The sequence below is a fragment of the Varroa jacobsoni genome, unplaced genomic scaffold, assembly GCF_002532875.2.
Source record: "Varroa jacobsoni isolate VJ856 unplaced genomic scaffold, vjacob_1.0 scaffold_283, whole genome shotgun sequence".
NCBI lineage: Eukaryota > Metazoa > Arthropoda > Arachnida > Mesostigmata > Varroidae > Varroa > Varroa jacobsoni.
In genome coordinates, this window is record NW_019213185.1 from 18,982 (window position 1) to 39,387 (window position 20,406).

At 41.7% G+C, this 20,406-nt stretch overlaps 1 protein-coding gene across 3 annotated transcripts in view; it reads right to left on the bottom strand.

Annotated features, from left to right (window-relative positions):
- The window catches only part of LOC111258984 (beta-1,4-N-acetylgalactosaminyltransferase bre-4), a 47,338-nt gene that overhangs the window by 18,146 nt on the left and 8,786 nt on the right, over window positions 1-20,406 (bottom strand). For 2 of the 3 annotated variants that reach the window (XR_015310389.1, XR_002679340.2), the window contains exon 2: window positions 15,605-15,730. The exons of the other annotated variant lie outside the window; for it this stretch is intronic. The gene's annotated coding sequence lies outside the window, so the exon portion shown is untranslated. The remainder of the gene's footprint in view (window positions 1-15,604; window positions 15,731-20,406) is intronic. 3 annotated transcript variants of the gene reach the window in all.

Sequence of the window (20,406 nt, forward strand, 5' to 3'; positions counted from 1 at the left end):
ATGTGTCGTGTTATTAGACACAAAATTGTTGAAGTCATTTCTTCTTTCTCAATTCGTTATGCCTATTTCGCTGGTCGCTTTTTCCCCCCAACCGTCGACAGTGCGTTTTTAATGTTAACATTTTTCCTGTTCAGAACCTGCCACTTGAACATGATAAGCCCACTAGCAAATAAGCCCCGAAGGCAAGCCAAACGTTTCTAGTACCGTTCACCGATCGCAATTCATGAACAAAAGAGACAAATCATAGCTCATTTTTGCGTTTCGGTTCGAAACGGACCCGTACACCTAGTTCTTGCTGTTGCCGTGCTATTCGAAATCATCTCGTTTTTGTGTTCTTAAACACGAACTTACTGGCGCTCGTTGACACGGTAGCAGGAACAGGACTAAACCAGCAAAAAGGCCAAAAAGTCATTCCTGTTTGTTGTGCCACTTCCGCGAAGTCCCTACCCATTAGTCCTATTCTCTTAATGGTGGCCGGTTATCGGCTAGTGCTAGCATAGTGGCCAGCTGGCTCATTCATCCTCGTCACTCTTCGTCACACGGACTAATCGCAGTGTAATTTTTGGCTCAGGCTGAATTGAATCTGATGTCGACGTTACTAGGTGCTATGTGTGCGTTCACGAATCAGGTACAGCCATCCAGACTGTTTAAAGTTTTGTTGCTGTTATTGCCGATAATCGAGTGTGCGGGTGTGCATAAAAGTAAATGATAGAAAGTGCAGGAAAGCGTTAACGATCAACCGATAGATGGCTGCTAGAGTGAGCGGGTTGAGTCGTCCTGTCCGGACATTGCTGTTGTCCTAGACAGTTAGGAGACAAAGCGCTGGGACAGAGAAATAATCATGGCTGTAATACCCGCTAATGATACGAACGTGCTTTTGCGTTCGGATAGGTTTCTTCGATACGACTGCTCATCATACGCGACAACTTAATGGTAGCTGTCAATGGTAGAGTGGAAACGAATTACAGTTGACACAAAAAAGCATACCTCTGCGGTTTCTGCAGAGAATATCAGCGTAAACACTTTCTTAGCCGCTGCCGATATAAACAGAATAGATAACTGTATCCAAACGCAGGGCAATAACATAGTAGCATTCTGCTACTTTGTCGTGCTACCACTTCGAGGCAAGAGCCTGAGTTCACGAATATTTGCTTTGATACAATGGGTCACAACGGGCATATGCGTTCCATTGTTTACCAAACCAGCGAATATGACTTTTTTTTTTTGGGCTTATTTAAGACAGCTTTGTGATCATTTTACAACTCAGGCTGATCAACCTCGTTAATTCACAAATAGACAGTTTGTCACAGATATATACACAGTATTAGTAGCATTTATCTAACTTATTTCTGCGCGACTATAGTGGCTTGTTTAACCAGCACGATAGTTCAGAACCGTAGAGAATTTATTTAAGTCATAACAGAAACAGCAGCTTGCCCTCCTTTGCTCATATTTTAAACGCGCTTCTGACAACACTCTGCTTCTTAACTATATATATTTGCTTCAGATCTGCACCGTGAACGCCAAAATTCTAGCTAATATTCGTGTTGAATTATAGCTATTTCAGCGACAATCACGGACAAAGAGTCATTATGCCTTACACTCTCAGACTCCACAAAGTGGAACCCCCTTGAATAGACAAGGGGCTGCTGATGGATTCTGCCACTTTGCAAAAAAACGCCGTATCTAACATAGCACTATACCTTCAGATTGACTAAAGACCACCTTTTAAATTTTCAGTTTCTCCAACTATCAGAAGTAGAGCATTATAACATAGTGAGGTTAAAAGTTATCATGGACATCAATTTGTTCTTCGTTATCTACCTGAATTTAAATTACTACCTAAAAAATTATTAAACACCTAGTTAATTATACAAATAGATTGTACAGCCGAACAGACTAATGGAGACTGTACGCGAAACCCTTTAGAACTAGATACAATACAGTGTCGACGTACGATCTTCTATAGCATCAACAGGGTCTTGCTTTATCAATAATTTATCATTAAAAAACTCATCAATCATCCTTCTTCATTAGGGCCTGTGACCAACTGTCCAAGAAAGAACCGTCTTGAGGCCTACAGTTATGAGAGTTTGTGACGCAAAAATTAGTACGCTCTATTTCTTCCTGCTTCATTTTTTAATCGTTCTAATTTTCAGTTTTTCTTTGGATGTCGATTGCTGACACGACGAACTAAACGGGATCAAAAGCTCGAAAAAAGAACACGCATCCAGATGACTCAGTTTGGCCGAATCACCAGGTCGTATCACCACTGCTAGTGCGACGAAGAAAGCTTACTTTCTCACAGAAGCATCCGCCGCTATGACCTTACGAGCGTGATGTCCGGCCTTCACGCCACAAGACAGGGACCATCCATCTTGTCAACCAGCTCGTCGATTCCGTCATCAGAAGCGCGATCGACCGGTGAACGAACACAGGAAAAATAAAAAGGGAGCTATCAACAAAATTAGGCATATGTGCCATACACAAAAAGTGTCTTCATTGAGAAGCACCGTTTCGAAAGCTTTAAACTAGTCCAAGAGTCTGGCTAGTGGTTATGTCTCCAACTGTAACTGTCAAGTGACCTACTAGACACAGGAAACCGACACGTACGGTACACCCGGCTTTAGACGATCGCTAATTTGAATCCAATCATAATAGTATAGAGGTATAAATGTGGAATACGCACTCACAATTGTCCCTCTATAAAATTCACAGTAAAATACCCTCATCAACATTTCTGAAGTGCGACCAACACGTGTAAGCAATGATCCCTTGTTAATTCGTTTTTCCTTAAAACTAACAAACAAAGAAGCCAGTTTCTATTATCTGGTTGTTTAGAGTGCAGTTAGAGGTTACGGCAAGCAATAAACCGGCAAAGTAAAATCGTAATGTTATACCATAAGAGATAGGTTTCCAAGCGCCACGAAGCCTGCATGTCCATTTAGCAAATGAGTGTTCTCCTTATCCTTCCAAATAACTATTCAGTATCTACATCAGCGCAATATAATTTTATTTCTTTTTTTTCCTATTATCCGTTCCTTACGGTCGCGAATATCATCGCGAGGGAAAGCAGCAAAAGCTACTGCTGCTCTCACATAAACTTGTAAACCTCCCTATAAACGTATAGGGATAAGTTTATGTCCTATAAATATACCTTAACACTATAATGTATGTTTACTATTAGATATATAATACGGAAGAAACCACTTTGTCAGACGCTTTTCAGAAAATTTTCTCAGAACGAGGACGCTACTAGATACAAGTAGCCAAAAGCTTCTGCGTCCTGTGACTATACGAACAGCATATATATGAGCGCAGCCTGGCCAGATGCATAAACAATAGTTGAACAACTGACGAAAGCCGCTTATCGAGAAGGTCGATCAAATCGAGATCTTGGATCGGTGGCGCCAGAGAATCTTTTCTCTATCATCGATCGCGAAAGGTCAGCCCACTTTCTATTGAGCTCCTTGACCGCGGCAAGCAGCTGTAGCAGCGGTGGTAAATCGGTTCACTTTGGACTTTGGACCAGAAATGATATTATAGTCTAGAGATTGGTATTCGCCAATAGAAATTGACAGACAGTGTTAAAAAATGCAACAAGGAGAGAGATTCTAAGAACTTGATGCTAAGCTGCTTTAGATTCGGCGATAATTCTGTTGCCGGCGACAACTGGAGAAATATCGCTGATCGCAACGTAAATAAAGTTAAAGTTGGAGGACGTCGCAGCGGCTTCGGCTAAATGTAAGACACTAAATTAATGTAAAGAGTACTGACTACAATGGAAATATATTATATTTGTTTAATTTACTATCGCTATCATATTATTGAGCATAGACAGCTCCTAAATTGAATGAACTTCATTGACTTCATTTCTTCGGCAAGCAGGAACTAAGCGTTCTCAGCGTGAACAACTATCACGTGTGAGACAAATACCGGTTTTCTTTTACTGCACAGACCCAAGATAGGAGTCGCTGAAAAGCCCAATGTCCCACTGCCTACATGCTAGTGTCCTGTATATTGAATTTCCAACTACATAAACATTCCATGCGCATTCTTCGTGTAGACCATTATACTACGATTACCCTTAGCAATGACTGCGATTCCGTTTTGCATTCTACTGGACAAAGTAATTTCCTGCACGTATCCGCAAGATAGCATGAAGCACAGAAACCACACTGATACAGTATTACATAGGCTTAGTGCGGCTAAAAACCAACGCACCTGTTTACCGCGACGTAAGTCTCACCGTTGCCCATAACCTTTGTAAATCTATAAGGGTATGAGTCTTAGCCTATTCAATCATCCATCTATCGATTTATCTAGTAGATCTATATGCTTTTAGCGCATCAGTCGTCGGGCTTGAAATTGTATCTTCGGCAGTGTCTGGCAATCAGCAGCTACACCGGCTTTGCCAAGCGGCTCGTCGCACGTCGCTTACCTGCAGGACCGTTGCCTGCAACCGGCTGCGTTGAGATCTCCAGAACTCTCGCATATGTCTGATTCTGCTGCGAGAAGCTAAAAGCATGTCGATATCTAGCAACTCAACGCACGGGACACATGATCGTTGAACGCGACAAGGGGGACGACAACACCGAGATACTAAGACGCTTGCCGCAAGCAGTTCACGCAGTCTCAATGCAATGATAGCTATGAGCTGATGAAGCTGAAAGAAGATAACTGACACAACCGTTGGCAGGTGCTTTTGCTATCTCTGTATCAAAAACTTTGTCCAGACCTCGAATCGTTGCACAGCTGCTTGGGTACTCAAGGCAAGGCAAGTGAAAGCAGATTCATCGGTTTGTCACAAGTGACAAAGCCGCTATCATGACACAAGAGCGACAACGCCTTCGCTAATATCACGATTGCTACGAGCAATTTTAATGGCTTGCTATAACATGGTGGAAATTACTGAGATATCCTACATGTCGATGATATGGCGAGAAATCATAGTTTGCCATTATGCTCTAAACGGAAGCCATCTGGAAGTAATTCTAAACATTAGTTCAATTTACGTCGAGAATAGGTGGCATGGAATAGGCGAGTTTGAACCACCTGGCGTTGGATGCAGAACTTTAAACTCGGGTAAAACGGCAGCACAAAGAACGCGATCCGCAACGGACCGTTCGTCTCACTGCATAAATGATCATGCCGCTCGATCGCTGCTGCTGTTCGTTGTATACTAACTCGACTAAGAAATAATAATAAATGTCGGGTCCACGGAAAATATACTTCGACAGCATGACGCCATCTGAGGCGGAGAGCAGGAACATGGTTTTTTTTTATCATACCGTCGCCCATATGACGGCAAGCGGCAGTACGCCGTTAAACTTCGGTGCTTGCTGGACATTGTTAGGTATTTTTTTACACAGAACAATGCAAGTCCATCGATTCAATGATACGATAAAGATCACTATTAGTGTTCGTTTATCAAAAGGCATTGGGAAGTAATCTTCAGCCCGCACTCTCATCGATCTTAGAATAGGTGCCATGGTTGTAAATAGTTGGTTGTAACTTTTTTTTAACGTGGACTCATCTGGGACCAGTGCGAAACTTTTGTTGAATCTTTTCGATTTCCTGATAGAATTTTACCGATATCAACGCAAGCACAATGAATAGATCTGAGTCACTCACAGAAAGCAGACAAAGCCAGTCTGAGTGCTGGTCCGGTCGTCAAATTGGTTTTAAAATTCTATAGACACCTGAATGGCTTAGGTTATAGGCTCTACATTTTTTGTCCGTATGCTCGTCGCTTCTGTTTGACAGGAGATAAGGTAACCTCCTTATTCAGTAGCAGATCTGTTGGGTGACAAATTTATTGCCTCATCGTTTGGAATACGGCTTTCGTCCAGCTTTGATTTGAAAGTCCGAATTAAACATGCCGACAGTGCGGCTAAGGAGCTCGCAAGTCAATATGTTACCTCCCGCATACTGCTGGAAGCACAGGTGGTTGGTTCTTTGTCTAGCCGATGTAAAGGAGTCAGTAAAAAGCCTGCCTCGACAACGGGCGCTCATCGTATGTACAGTCCCTTAAACTTAACCTATTCCTTAGGAAGATATATACATACGTATGTAGAATGAATACTATATATGTGTTTTTCTAGGGCTGAACAGTGTTGCACGCTTGATGCCAATATACGATTTCACCTCTTTTTGTCGTTCGTTGTTGTTGCTTGCGAGGAATCACTCCATTGCTATCTCCTGCACAATGCTCCAGGCACCTGCACCGTTTTTCGCACGTCCACACAAACATGCACATGTGTAATACACAGACAGTTTTGGAACAAGTTCACTGCTGTTCATTTTATGACAGGCGCTGGCCAAATCGTTGTTGCTGCATAACTTAACCCGTTGACACTGGGTTGGGAAAACCAGAACGTCCGGTTTATTTTTCAGCTCTTCAATGGCAGTTCTGTGCCTCGTGACTTAATTAACTGACGATACTATGTGAAGAATAGGTATTTTCCCTTCGAGAAGATCGAAACAAAGCAATCTTATAAGAGAATACCGATACGCTGCTAATTAATACTGCGTTTTATGTATTTGTTGTACGCATACATATTTCGCGAACGCGGGCAGAGCAGCTGTTCCTTGTTCATCCATCTTACCAAATAACTGTGCTCCGGTCGTTCCTTTCTTCGTATCGTGTACCCTACGCTATTTTAGAGCTTTAAGACTCAACATTGCCTTTACCTATTTTAACAACATCCCACACTCTCTAATGCTTTTCAACTGCGCTTTTATTATAGTGTGGCAAGGATCCTTCTTGGGTTTCGTCGGCCTAAAAAGACAGACGATTGGCTTAGTTTATGCTGGAATCTTTCGAAGGGGTCTGCTAGGCTAATAACGGATCAAGGCCGCACGACTCTGTATGATGGTCAGCATACAGCTTCCTGCCACCGATGGCTAGAGTTTTGCTCATTAGACTGGTATAAGCAGATGGTACGGCAAGCACCATATTTAGCATGATAGCAGAAACATCCTGTTGCTTTGCGCTCGTAAATATGAATTAGGCTCGTGATTGATGGTCCAGTAACTTGCTGATGCTCCGATCCAAAGGTTGTGAGATCACCCGTAACGGCAAGACAACAGTACCTTTGATACCCTAAACCCGTCTATTACGCTGGATGTCGCTATTTGGCAGTATTTATTTTTAAATATATGCTCAGATAACATCGAAAACTTGGATTAAGATATTCTATCGTGTAGTCTATGGTCTAATTTCTGTACTCGTTTGTATTCAACCTATTTTATAGGCACGAATATCAAATTGAACACTGCTAAGAATATTATCTGTTAATAATCGGGGCAGGTCGGAACCTATCGGTGCAAAGCTGGAGTATGCTGAATGCGAGAAAGCTTCTATCCAGGCTCTTGTAGGATGGCTTTCAGTCATGCGCGGCCTGACGCTGTCGTAGAGAAAGATCGCTTTGCCTCATTCATTGCAACTTTCCTTCGTTCACTCAGTGCAAGTGAGACATGGGCAAATCACCGCTTAACACTTTTATCTTCACAAGGTTCTCAGCAAATGCAAATCTGAATCGTTTTCGGATGGTCATACGACTAACTCTAGGCTTACACGTGTCTTGTAAACACACGGATTCCATTCATACGGATATGGAGTCATAACTTCCTAGAGCCTGAAAATTCTGTGTAGGTATTTACCCTTGAGGCTGCACATGGACCGCCTCCGGACAAAATGTTTTAGCTCACTTTACTAGCCACCCGGCGTCTTAATTTTCGGCTAAATCCGATCGGCAATGTATCGCATAGGTAAGTGTAATCGTATAGGAACAGCTTACTTTTTCGGCTGATTTTCAAGTTGTTTAGCGACCATCTTTCTCAACAGATTGGCCCGTTGGCTTGGGCTGGAAAAGGGGAGCTTTTTTCAATGATTGATAGAAAAGAGGAAAGAGTGGTAAGGTAAAGGCGAAAGCGAACAGTTGATCGTATATCTTTGTCTGATATCTCTAAACAATCATTAGACGACGTTAATGGTTTGATCACGAACGGGTTCGTTGGTCGTAATGTTGGGGTCGATGTCAGCCGGTCCTGTACGTGTTTTAAGACCAAGGTCCCCATAATAACTTGGGGGGTAACGTATTTGTCTGTTCGTTTTCAAGACGCGTTGCGACCTAGGTTCGAACTTGGACATAGATACAGTTCGCCGTTCCTGGCTGCCAGCTATGTGTCTGATTGAATAAATGCTTAGTGGTGGTATCGGACGTACAGTTCGAAACACAGAGAAGTTCTAGTCCAAGAGAGTGACCATGGGCGTTAGTAACAAGCACGTGTTTGCATACTGAACGTGAATAAATTAATCCGATTCAAACAAAAGCGACTACAAAGAATTCATGTTTTATCTACTTTCAAAAAAACGGCAAAGCTTTTTTGAGCAAGCTCCGTGTATAAATCTTTGAAGGTGGGTCAGCCACGTAACAGGCCAGGTATGATAAACTATGCAACAGCCATACATCAGGCCTAGATTCTCGCGCCCGCATCGAGCCGGCTAAATTGGCAAGGCATGGCATTTTGTCAAAATCTACATTGGATATATTGCGCTATTCATCGATCTATATTGAGGCGTCCAAAATAACCACACCGGACAGTTACCTGAGATGAACAACAGAAGTTCATAGCCGTCAACTGAAAATTCGCAGATTTCCTTTAAGGCGTCTATCTGAATAATGGAAACCACAGATTATAAATAAAGGTTTTAGACTATTTGTTAATATAGGAAAGCTACAGCCTCGATAAAGTATATTTCACTAAACGTAACCAGCAATGTTTACCGATAAAATACCTTGCATATACCCTATTTCGGACACACAGTAGCCATACACATATGCAGTTATTCTGTCCTATATATATATATATATCATTTAAAAAAGTAAATACTATTTCCAGAATGTATTTAGCAACGTTCCTAGCACAGAAAAACGCTGAGGTGGACCCCGTAGGCACGGCTATAGGCGTATAGATGGTACTAAAATCAAACTGATACAAGGTATTCTAGCTTATTAACGGCGTTTCGTACCACAATATCCGTTATTGTTTATGAGCTGAATTTACCCGCTGAGCTGAGCGACACTCTCAAATTAAATTAGAAAAATATTTCTAAATAGAATATATTAAATTAGTCTAAAATCTAAGACTGCAAATTATACAGACTTAGGGAGCTGCTATCGAATTTATAGATGTTTAGTTAACAATATTGAATTTCGAATTTCAGAAGTTCACGGCAGCGCCAAAACTCAAGCTAATTCCAATTATCCTTAACATAAATTTATCGTCGATCATAAACAGAATACAAATTTGAGTGTGTTTATGAAGTCAGAGGGGGGGGGGGGGGTAGTAGAAAGTGGAAGTAATCATTCGTCCTTAAACCCAAATTGCAGTCATCAAATATAATTATGGAAAAAGATGTGCATACTCGAAACCTACATGTTTGTCTTTTAAAACGTACGAAAAAATAAAGTTGTAATTACCTTCGACAGACTATCACAGGAGTGGACCTGCCACATGTCAGGCCCTTAACAGTCTGGGGGTTTACCGTATACTGGCTGGTGCAAGGAGGGACCTTAATCAATATCAATCAACTTCAGATACCGTATTTGTGTACCTGTACACCTGTATGCTTTGAGTTTGTCATTTTGACGAATATCCATCTTATCGTTTAGATTCATATTCATCCTCTGCCAACAATTTACATTTCCCCATTTACAGGCCGCTAACAGGTACGAGTTTCGGTTCCACCAGAATAATTCACTGTGTCCTTCCAGCTCACTTCAAATAAGCTTCATTAGGTACCCCATACACACTTTGTGTATCTCTCAAAACAGCACCGTAACAGTATGGCTACGTGCCGCATTTGCTGTCGTTACCAGATCACGAAGCTCAAATCTTAAACGAAAGCTAAAAAATCTGAACTAATAACACGAAATTTTGAATATAAATCTCTGTAGATTATTGATACACCTAGCGGTTTTCTGTCTCAGCAAAGTTAACTGGGTGAGAGTTATGCTTAGTAAGTTAACTGATACCGAGTAACTGTAACGTATCATTATAAAAGTAAGACGCGAATCGTTTTCAAACACTAAAATGTACCTATGGACGCTGCATATGCTCTGATTTGTGCTTTACTGATTTTGGCTAACTAGTAAATCATACCTTCTTCATTGCAGTCTCTGCACAGCGTCGTCTAGCTATTCAATTGTACGGTAGCGCCAAGGATTCGCAAGGATTATGAGGAGAAATCTAGCGTGACGTATTTGCCGTCCGTCGAAAAATGTTCGATTTACAACCACTGTCATAGATCGAGTATTTCATCTAATGTCCAATACATTCTAATACCTAATTAGAATCATAATATTATTGTGATCTATTCTTCGGCCAAGACATAGCTTATCACCATTGCCGGTTTGGGGTCCTTCCGTACCGCTGGCACCGTTCATTCGGCAGAAACAAATGAACCGTAGAACCTATACCACACAATGGTCGCGCCGAAACTGCTGCCTCCTAGAAGACATATGCGGGCCCCAATCATACAAGGCTTTTACACTTATACGATCAACAAAAAAACGGCAGTAGAACTATCATTATGCTAAGACTACAATCACTGTAGCATTGGAAAAAAAAACCTATTCTGAGAAGGATCATCTTGCCGTGGAATAACTGAATTCAATGTACACTGATACAGTCCGTCCACAGTTAAGTATAGAGTATATAATCGGTGCACGACAACCTTATTGGAGGCTCGGTTTTGCTGCTGATACCGCCATTGTTGCGTTCGCCGTAGTAGGAAAGGGAAGTAAGTAAAATCCAGGTGGGCAGCGCAGTTTACTATTATCGACGCAGATACCCACAATTCGGTCCTATTTTTATTAATAAATAAAAACAAAGGAGAGGCGAGAGATTAGGAGAATTGATAAAACTCTGTGATTCGAGGTTTTACTGCTGTAATTGTAGGCAAGAAAGCTGGATTAATCGTTGAGTACTCTTCGATCTAACTTTATGAGATTATACTGTGATTAATCTACTTTTGCTCAACACAAATAACACGAATAAGCAGAATTTATATGAAGGTAGGCGATGCTATATGGTTCAGTGTACGTAATTGTCGTGCTAAAATGGGTCCAAATGATACCTTACGTAAATAAAGTCGCCATTTTTTTTTTCAAAAACAGTTCCGTACTGCACGTCGTTGTCAGCAACGATGTGCGCGCGAAAACACGATACCTTTAGTTTTATTTGACATATATGTATTCTTGCTAAGTATATTGACGCTACTTGTCCTCAATTTGCTTTTTTCTTTAAAAATGTAGCTTTGAAATCACGTAGAAAAATGACTAGCTCATTTTTCTACATGATTTACCTCATTTACCTTATTTACCGTTCCGCAACAGAAAATCGACCGAGGGCAAAAAGTACCTAACTGTCCCGTATAGTTTCGAGTTTTTGGAAACTCGGCTAAAGAAAACATGGCGTAACGCCGACTGCACCAAATTTAATTAAACCCGCCTGCATCTCAAAAGTGGCACAAATTATATGGTATTAATATTTAATAATAATAATAATAATAAATAAAAAATAAAAATAAAAAATAATAATAAACACGCGCTTGCCAGAAACAATGACGAGGCCCACATAGCTCTTGCCGAATATAGCTCCACCTTCCCTCATATTTCTTCCTCTATGTGCACAGCTACTTTGTCCAATGTAAACAACACGCAAGATAAATATCTGAGATGATGAAAACAATACTTCGCAAAAAAAACACGGGCGGGCTCTTATAAACCTACAAATTTTCCCATCGATGTTTCTATACTATGACACGCTTATCGCCAATATCACCGTAAAATATGCCGTGTAAAACAGCGATCCAAGCGATGCTTGATATCTTTACAATGATCCGTAATCCACCTACCTAGACGAAAGTGGCCTTGCAAATTACGTATAGACGCGGACGCAAATCGCCTTCTATCTATATTTATCTAATGAAGAACTCGGTTCCGTAATAAATCATCACCTGAGCAACAATGTCTAGTTAACATCACATGTACCATTAGTATAACCGATGACGTGTCTATAATTGCTGGACATTTCCTGTCATCTCCAGGGTTGGAGAGAAATAGTTTTGCCTCGATGTTCGTTGATACGACCGCACGCAAACGAGCATGTGACAAATAGGCCAGGCTGGCAAGGCTGCTCGCGGCGACCGAACGTAACAGAGCTGCCGGAACAAAAAATAGCAAGTTCGCTCAGTTCAGCTAGAGCAGAAGGCACCACCGAGGAAAAGTGTCATCGTATCGTCTAGGGATCGCTGAAACATAGACTATCCATCCACGCAACTGTGGCATAGTGCAGTAGCTGGTGTCAATCCAGCAGCTGAGGTGCCAGCAACTTTAGCAATTGCTACGGCACTACGACAGATAATGGTAGAAGTAATTGTTTAATGACACAAATGCTATTAAGTCAAGCTCTGCCGCAGAACAAATGGGCCACGAAGTCGGTGGTCCGCTGTTCATTCCGCTATCAGTTACCCTACAGAAGCAACTGCCACAAGCAGTCTATTCCATAGGGGTGGTCGGGTTGGGGTTCGCTTCCGAGTTCCTCCAGGCGTTGCTGTAGGCCGTTCTATGAACAACTAAATTCGCGGATCTGTTCACTATCGCCTGCGTCTGTCCGTGAATAAGCTTCAAGCCGAGCATAAGAGCTAGTCGACAGCATAAGGAAGGGCTCGATCTGTGGCTCGTAAACGCCGTCACACAATGGAATGGTATCCGATATAGAAGAAATATTGGTAGCGAGTGGTCAGCTGAATCGGTCGGTAAGCCAAAGACTGTTATGAATCACACAGACCTTACCGGAGCAGCTGGCAGAGTCGTCTGCCGCAAATCGCGCGGACTAACACAAAGTCGCATGTGCCTCATGTTGTCAACGTGAAAAAAACGCGCTAGGAAAGGCGAACATCCTGGAAAACATAGTTTATAGGCAAACATCAGTAAATGTATATGTGTGTCACTTAGCTTTCCCAGATTGATAAAGTTGTTTATATGCACCGTCCATTGTACCATGAGACTGTTCGTAGAACTGTTCTTATTGTGTTTGTTGGCACACACGGCTGTCGGTGAGTGAACTGAAGATTTGTTTACGTTCCCATACGAATATAGTGATAGTAGCAGGCCCGTGTCCTGAGCATATTTCGCGAGCGTAATCAGTATTTAAATAGGGAACACAGGAAACAGACCCGTAAGCACATAACGCTTTCTCTAAACCGAGTCGAAAGAATTGCCGCCGTCAACAAAACATTGACTATTATTACGTCAATAACCTTTCCATACTCGTATCTGTTAGATCACATAGCTCCTTAACACGAGCGAAAATTAGAAATAATAAACGTGTCTGAAGAGAAATTCACGCCGCCAATGACCTATCAAGTGGGTGACATTTTTGTCGAATCAAACTGTCACTTGAAAGGTCCTATTGCTCACGGTGGTAACCATTGGCACCCGACATCGTTTGTAAAGTTGGCCTCCTTGTTGCTCCAGACAGCTCAATCGTTTTGCCATAGTTACGCCTCCAGAAGACATGAGTTTTGCGCTAAGCGATTGCTACGATTGATACAGCGGTCCGAAGTACTGCTCCGGCCGCTAACGGCTATTCGCGGCTCAGACGACAGACGTTAGTCCCATGCTTCTTCGGACTCTCACTGGCATCTGGTTCGCACTACACACACTCGTTCCAATCGATGCCGGCGACCATCAATCTAAGACGTCAATCGCGATCCGCTCGCCAGGGCTCATCATGCGGTCATTGTACCGTAATCACGTCTAACGCTTACCGATAAAAACTGGGCGTCCAGCCTGGGCAGAGGTGTTTTTTCTGGTACCACAGAAAGACATTTTCTATGCTTCTGCCTCCTAATAGCTCCTGCTTTTTGTTGCTTGTTTTTTGCCAGCTTTTTACTCGACCTGTTATCGACCAATAACGTTATAACTTTAAAAACTGATGCGTTCGCACTGACTCATTCATCCTTGAAAACTTTCCCATAATACAATCCGTCTAGACAGGTCGTCAAGCAGACCTTTGTCGGAAAAACGTTCGAAAAACACCGTATCGTTAACTACGTTGTTGTTACTACTACTGGCTACGTTTTGTCCACAAATATATGCTAGCATAAGCCTTGCAAAGCCGTATAGTGGTACCATGACAAATAACGTGCACGACATACATGTCACATCTGTTCGAATTTATCCCTACTATTAGCGTTTCTACGCGTGCGGTCAACGCCGATAGAATTGTTAGCTTTAACAAAAAAAAGGACGTTAAATATCAACAAAGAAAGCGACCCAGTAAGAAAGTAAGGCAAATCAGCGGAAGTCTCGAGCTGTGGCGCTCCGGTCAGAAGCGTTTGGGTCTACATAACGCCTATGGTAGGCGCTAACGTGGTGATAGTCAGGCGCTAACGTGGTGATAGTCAGGCGCTAACGTGGTGATAGTCAGAAATTGAAAATTTAACGAAGACTAACATAGTGTGTCCAACATAGATGTTTGCGTTCCAAAACACTTTCAGCAGCGAAACCGGCGCACGAACCACCAATTGCGTCAGTCATGCAGCGGTAATAACAATAATTCAGCGAATCCAAGCCGTCGGCGAAGCGCGCACACTCCCTCGTTGCATAGCGGCTCTACCACTAAGAGGCTTAACCGTATGATAATTTAACAGAAGCCCGCGTCTCGGTGCAGCTGGCCAATTTTGTGTAAACAGTTTTGCTACGCAATGCTACGAAAAATTCCGTGGACTGAGCCAGGTGATGATGGTAGTTGATCCATGAACGAGCAACAATAGGTCTATGAGTGAGCTATAAGACCATTAGCACTTAGTGATCTGACTTACGTATTACATCGCCGTCGTCGTCGTGGTGTTTGAGCTGTACCAAAACACTACAGCAGATATTCAAGTACCCTCTGATCGTGTGATACCGTGTACAATCGGAGAAGCTCTGAGACGTACAGCTGTTTTTCAATTCCGTGTTAGCTTGATATGATCTGAGCGATTTCAGCTTATCACAGAAATCCTCTTTCGTTAGAAGAGTCTTTCTGATCGCGGTGGATGAGGTACTTAGAAGCCGTAGTCGTTCAAACAGAAAAGGTAGCCGGAAATATTTTTCATCTGCTTTCTGCCACATCTATCGAATATCACTTGTACCGCTATCAGTGCTGAGCAAGCTGGGTAGCTCTAAGAAAGAAACAGGAGCGATCTCTGCCATAAAGACAGTCAGTCATCCATTTCGGAAAAATGTTTATCAATTGCCTGTGATCGTACTGTTCAACGTTGATGCAGTGTCAGGGAAAACTGCAGCCAGTGAGCGAAACCGACAAAGCACTGTCAATGCCATATCGTAATAACCTACAGCAGCTACATTATCATCACGAACATTGCCTCTCGCGTGTCGACCGTACAAACCAGGCAGATAGGGCCATATATAAAAAGATATATAAAGCGCGTGATTTGGCATACATATATGTATTTATATGTAATAGGTCACGTGGGTTTTTGTCTGGCAATATAGTGACAAACGCCGTTGACATCGTTACGTACCGGTGACTGCTCATGGCGGCGTTTTCCATACGATTCAGCAGGATCTCCGGGATAGATACAAGGGCAACGTATGGTGTGTGCTGGAAACCGGAAATAGGCCGCGCACGTCGTTTCTCTGAAACAATGCTTAACGATAGTACCGGGCACAGAAGTTCATTTTAATTAACAAAATAATTGCTCAAAGGCCAAGAATTCTGGTGTTTTATGTGGCTCGGTGTAGTGTGCATGATCTCTATGGTAGCTTGGTGGATGACGTGTTTGCCTATTGATCTTGGGGACATGTTATAATGTAAGCTCGAATTCGAGCATAGACGGTCTTTGTTTTCGTGCTGGGACCCAGCCTAACGGTGATACCGGGCATAAAACTCGAAACATAGAGGTATAGTATGCGTATATAACTGTACACTAGTTATGGACACAAGTGCCCCATAAAAAGACTGTTCCTGATTATCGTAACTAACCAAACTACATAGCTGATGGTGTAGCCGGTTGTACATGGCAGTGCGGTAACAACAAGGTACGAGCTGATAACGGCCAACTATACAGGATTTCGATAAAAATGTTTTAAATACAGTTTTATTATTTTTCTGGCTATTCGTGAGTATGAGTATGCAGTCGTATACCACAATATAGTGGAATAATGTAGCATTCTATCCTTACCGTATGAGCCAAACTGAGGCCATAAAAGCGACTTTTCCCAGGGCGTTTATTCTAGCTAAATAGATTTGTCTTTGACTTAACAGAACATAGGTCTAGTTGATATGAAAATAAGCGAGCTTTCAAATGAAACGGACCCCTGAAAATCTCAGATATTCAGGGGTGAAGCAAGAAGTCGAACTTTTCTTCACACATGCGTAATATTAGCATCTGTTTATTGCGCTTTACGTATAGGAATGAAATTTCAAATTTACCCGCCACATCAGAAACGTTGTTCTCTGAAATCTATGTTACGATGACATAACATGATTCATATAAGAAATTATGTCGATAGAGAAACAAATGCGCATCATAATTTTAAGCGGAGACAACTTGATTGAAAAATGTTTTACACAAACTTATCCGTTTGAGGAACATCGGTGTTCTTTTATTATTTTTCATTTCTCTTCGTGAACCGATTGTAAATCGTAGTAATGAAACTCACTCATGGATAAACGAAGTGAACTAAATCATTCCCAATAAAATAGCAAAACAAGGGCTTCAGCGACGCTAGGAATAATAAACAGACCTGACAGTGTGGTGCGTCTAGGATCTCCAACTACTGCTACTACTACCAAATTATTATAATTTTTCTAAGAATTGAAAAGAAACGCTTCTTACCTATTTGTCGTCTTCGTTATCTTTTACTGGCACTTGTTACCGATCATAATCAAAGTTCTTGTCAATGTCATATGTATTCTAGTACATCTATCGTTCGCGATCAAGACGGTGATAGTACGCAACAGGGAGGCCAGGCATCGGTCGTGAGGTGGATGACCGAAGCGCTAGCGTTGATTGGTCCTGCTCCCTTCAGGCGACACCGTTACGACCCCTAGTACAACTTTGCACTACCACACTACATAGTAATATTAATAGAGTAAAATAGAAGAACAAACAAGAGTTAAAGATAACTTCATCGTGGACAGAACGAAAAGCAGGGATGAAAGCGAAACATAAACAGCGACAGGAATGGACATCTTGGTGCGACTAATAGGACAAGGTAACAAAAGAATGGTGTGTTCGGATAAGAAGAAGACGAATCGCATATCGAGAACCCAGCATAAAGGCAGTGCTTAGGTACCAACAAAATTGTTACAGCAGATTTGGTTGATCCATGAATTCCAGAGAATACAATTGTGTCTGTACAGCTCAGCTGTCGTATGAGAATAATTTTCTTCAGCCCAAATCACCATTTTCAATTGATTTTATAAATCCTAGGTTCCGGTTGTAGCTATCCCGTTTAGGACTATTAAGCGTCTTCGTCCCGTTTTTGCCCGATCTGCGTTACCTTGTGGTACCGTCATATACATAAGAAACATACTTTATGTTCGATAACACAATTTTCTAAAAATTATAAATAAACATGTTTAACTTAAGGTTAAATGATAGAACGATACGTTGCAGGCTGGCTATAACTGACGGTCCTTTTTTATTCCACCACGAATTCGAGGTAGTTTGGCCGTGACTTGCAGGCTCATTTCTTGAAATCATTGTTACCTTGTCTTTATAACCCAATTTTCTTCTATTTCATGCATCATTTGCAAGACATGGAAAACAATTCTGATTTATCTTGATATAGGGCTAATCTGACAGAAACCTACCCTCAACGCGACATTTGCTGAACCAATAAACTCTGCGCACTCATTCGCAGCCGGCTGTAACTGACGAATAGATGTCTATAGTGACAACGCCTACCAGCTGAAAGCCTAAACTTGAGTTTTCCGTGGTCAGTGATGTGATGCATTTGGTTCATACACCAGTCGTTCTACTATCAACCTCTATTAAATGTTTAAGCTAAAAGTTGTCCAACTAGATTTTGTATAGAGGTAAAGAGCCATGAACAGAATCGTGAAATTATTATATGATACTGCCTAACAAGTTTTCACCCTTTTTCTAAATTGATCCCAACTTCCTTTATACCGGTTTTTTTTCCTTTATGAACAAACTGGCTATATGTATAGATTCATTTGCTAATCTTTCAGTTTCGCTCGTCGAAAATGTAAGATATACTTAATGATTGTACAAATATAATGAGAAACATAGCAAAGAACTACAAATATACAAACCCAAGATATCAGACGTCACCTATCTTTCAAGTAAGTAGCATTAAAAGAAAAGCTGTTTACGCAGGAACGAAGAGGAAACAACCAAACAGAAAATATACACAGTTCTATACCTCAAACATCGCTCGTTGCATTAATAACATACAGACTAGGAAATGCGTGTTCCATGAGGCAGATCGAACCAGGAAAATTTCGCGTCGTTACCATTATTTCAGCTTTGCCGTTGACACTACTGAAGCTAACGAAGAGATACTAGTCGACGTTCCACGTTGCCCTCATCGCCACCCAACCATCAGCGGTCCAAGTAGACAAAGTACCAAAGCTGACAACATCATTTAGTGGCAATACTAATTCTCCTGCCTGTGAACACTCGGAAATATCTGCTCATTTTCTTATTCTTTCCTAACAATGCAGACAAACCTATCGGAGAAGTCTTGCTGCTTTTTCGACTCCCCCTTTACCCCCGCCTACCTTTCTTTAGTAGCCTGTCGACCCCCTGGTGTATGAAGTCGTTTCAGGCACGTTCGCATGGTTTGTACTGGTAAGTATGTTAGATAAGAGCACACTTTCTTTAAACTCGCAATGCACCCATGAGTGTATATGGGTTTCAAAGAACTTTGGATAACGTTTTCCGTATTTTTCACGTCCGCTATGTAAGCTACAAGGCATTATTTCCGGTTGCTGGTTGCCAGCACGAGGCAAAGTGCGTTTACGTCAGGGCCTAGACCTTAGAAGACCTAGAAGTTTAGTACGGGCATACTGCATTACTTCCGTTAGACAACTAGCTCATATCATCACCGTTAGTATCAGCAAAATTAACAGGATGATTCACCTATTAAACTCTCCTAGTTTTTTTTATAGCTTGGTAGTAGAACTGCACCTAGGCGCAACTCTACTACCGTTGATGACCTGACAAAAATCAGGAGCTCCTTAGTACTATCGTTTGGTCCAGCTTTTTCTTGTTCATTTATGTTCAAGCCGCGACAATAGCCCTTACAGAATAAACGTGACGGATAAAATCGTAAACTACAAATAGAATATGATGTATTATAGCAAGTCAGTTGAGCCACGGCGATAAATCGACGCGCATGAGCATGCGAATAAGTCAGCTTTGTCAGAAAACAACGGTAAACAGAACAAACTGAAAGTACAAGATAAAAACGATATTGACGAGGGCATAAATAGCAGTCGCGGAATAATGGATTCGTAAAATTAAATGAGGTCGTAGTAATATCAGTGAAGGTAAATCTTATTAGCGACGACAGCAGTCATAACAACGAGATTTGATGGCGATGGCGGCGGCAACAGCGGATGCACTACGGATGACAACTAAACGCAGAAGGCAGAGGAAAACTTAGGGCAGAAGTTGAACAACTCAGTGAAGGATTTTTTAATGTGCTTTGTCTATGAAGATGAAATCGTCTGACGTTGCTACTGTAGGGCAATAGAACGGACCCTGTCTATGATTAATATGGCGAAACAATTCCATTTGTTCCTTCAGAAGATTTTCGACGGGCTTGAAATAAGATTGAATCCTCCGTTTCTTCTTCATTAATAAAGTTCTACATTTCATACGTCTTTGCTGAACTTGGATGAGCAGACTGAAACGTATGCGCTTGCCTGCGACGACAACAAAACGCATGAACACGGATCCCCAGTTTCCTATGACGTGCCCCGTTGAAAACTCTACGTGTAAACTATGATTGTGTGTACCACAAAGAAAATTTTAATCGAACCTATCCATATTCCTCCAGATAGTTACCACAATCTATAGCACTTTTATACATTTATTATGATATTTCAACTACCTGCAATAAATGAGCGACTTGAATTCTCTGCTACGAGATATCCCGAAAAAAAAAAAGACCAGATTTGTCGTGGGCTACTCTTAAGGCATGGCCTTACGGAATGAGGCTCGTGAATCCATGCCGCGATTACTGTCAATGGCTTCTTTCGAAATGGATGTTTGTTTGACTCAGGTAGTTGCGGAAGGCTTCCGATTTTGCTAAAATGGTCGGCCTAAAAACTTTCTAGCTCTCATAT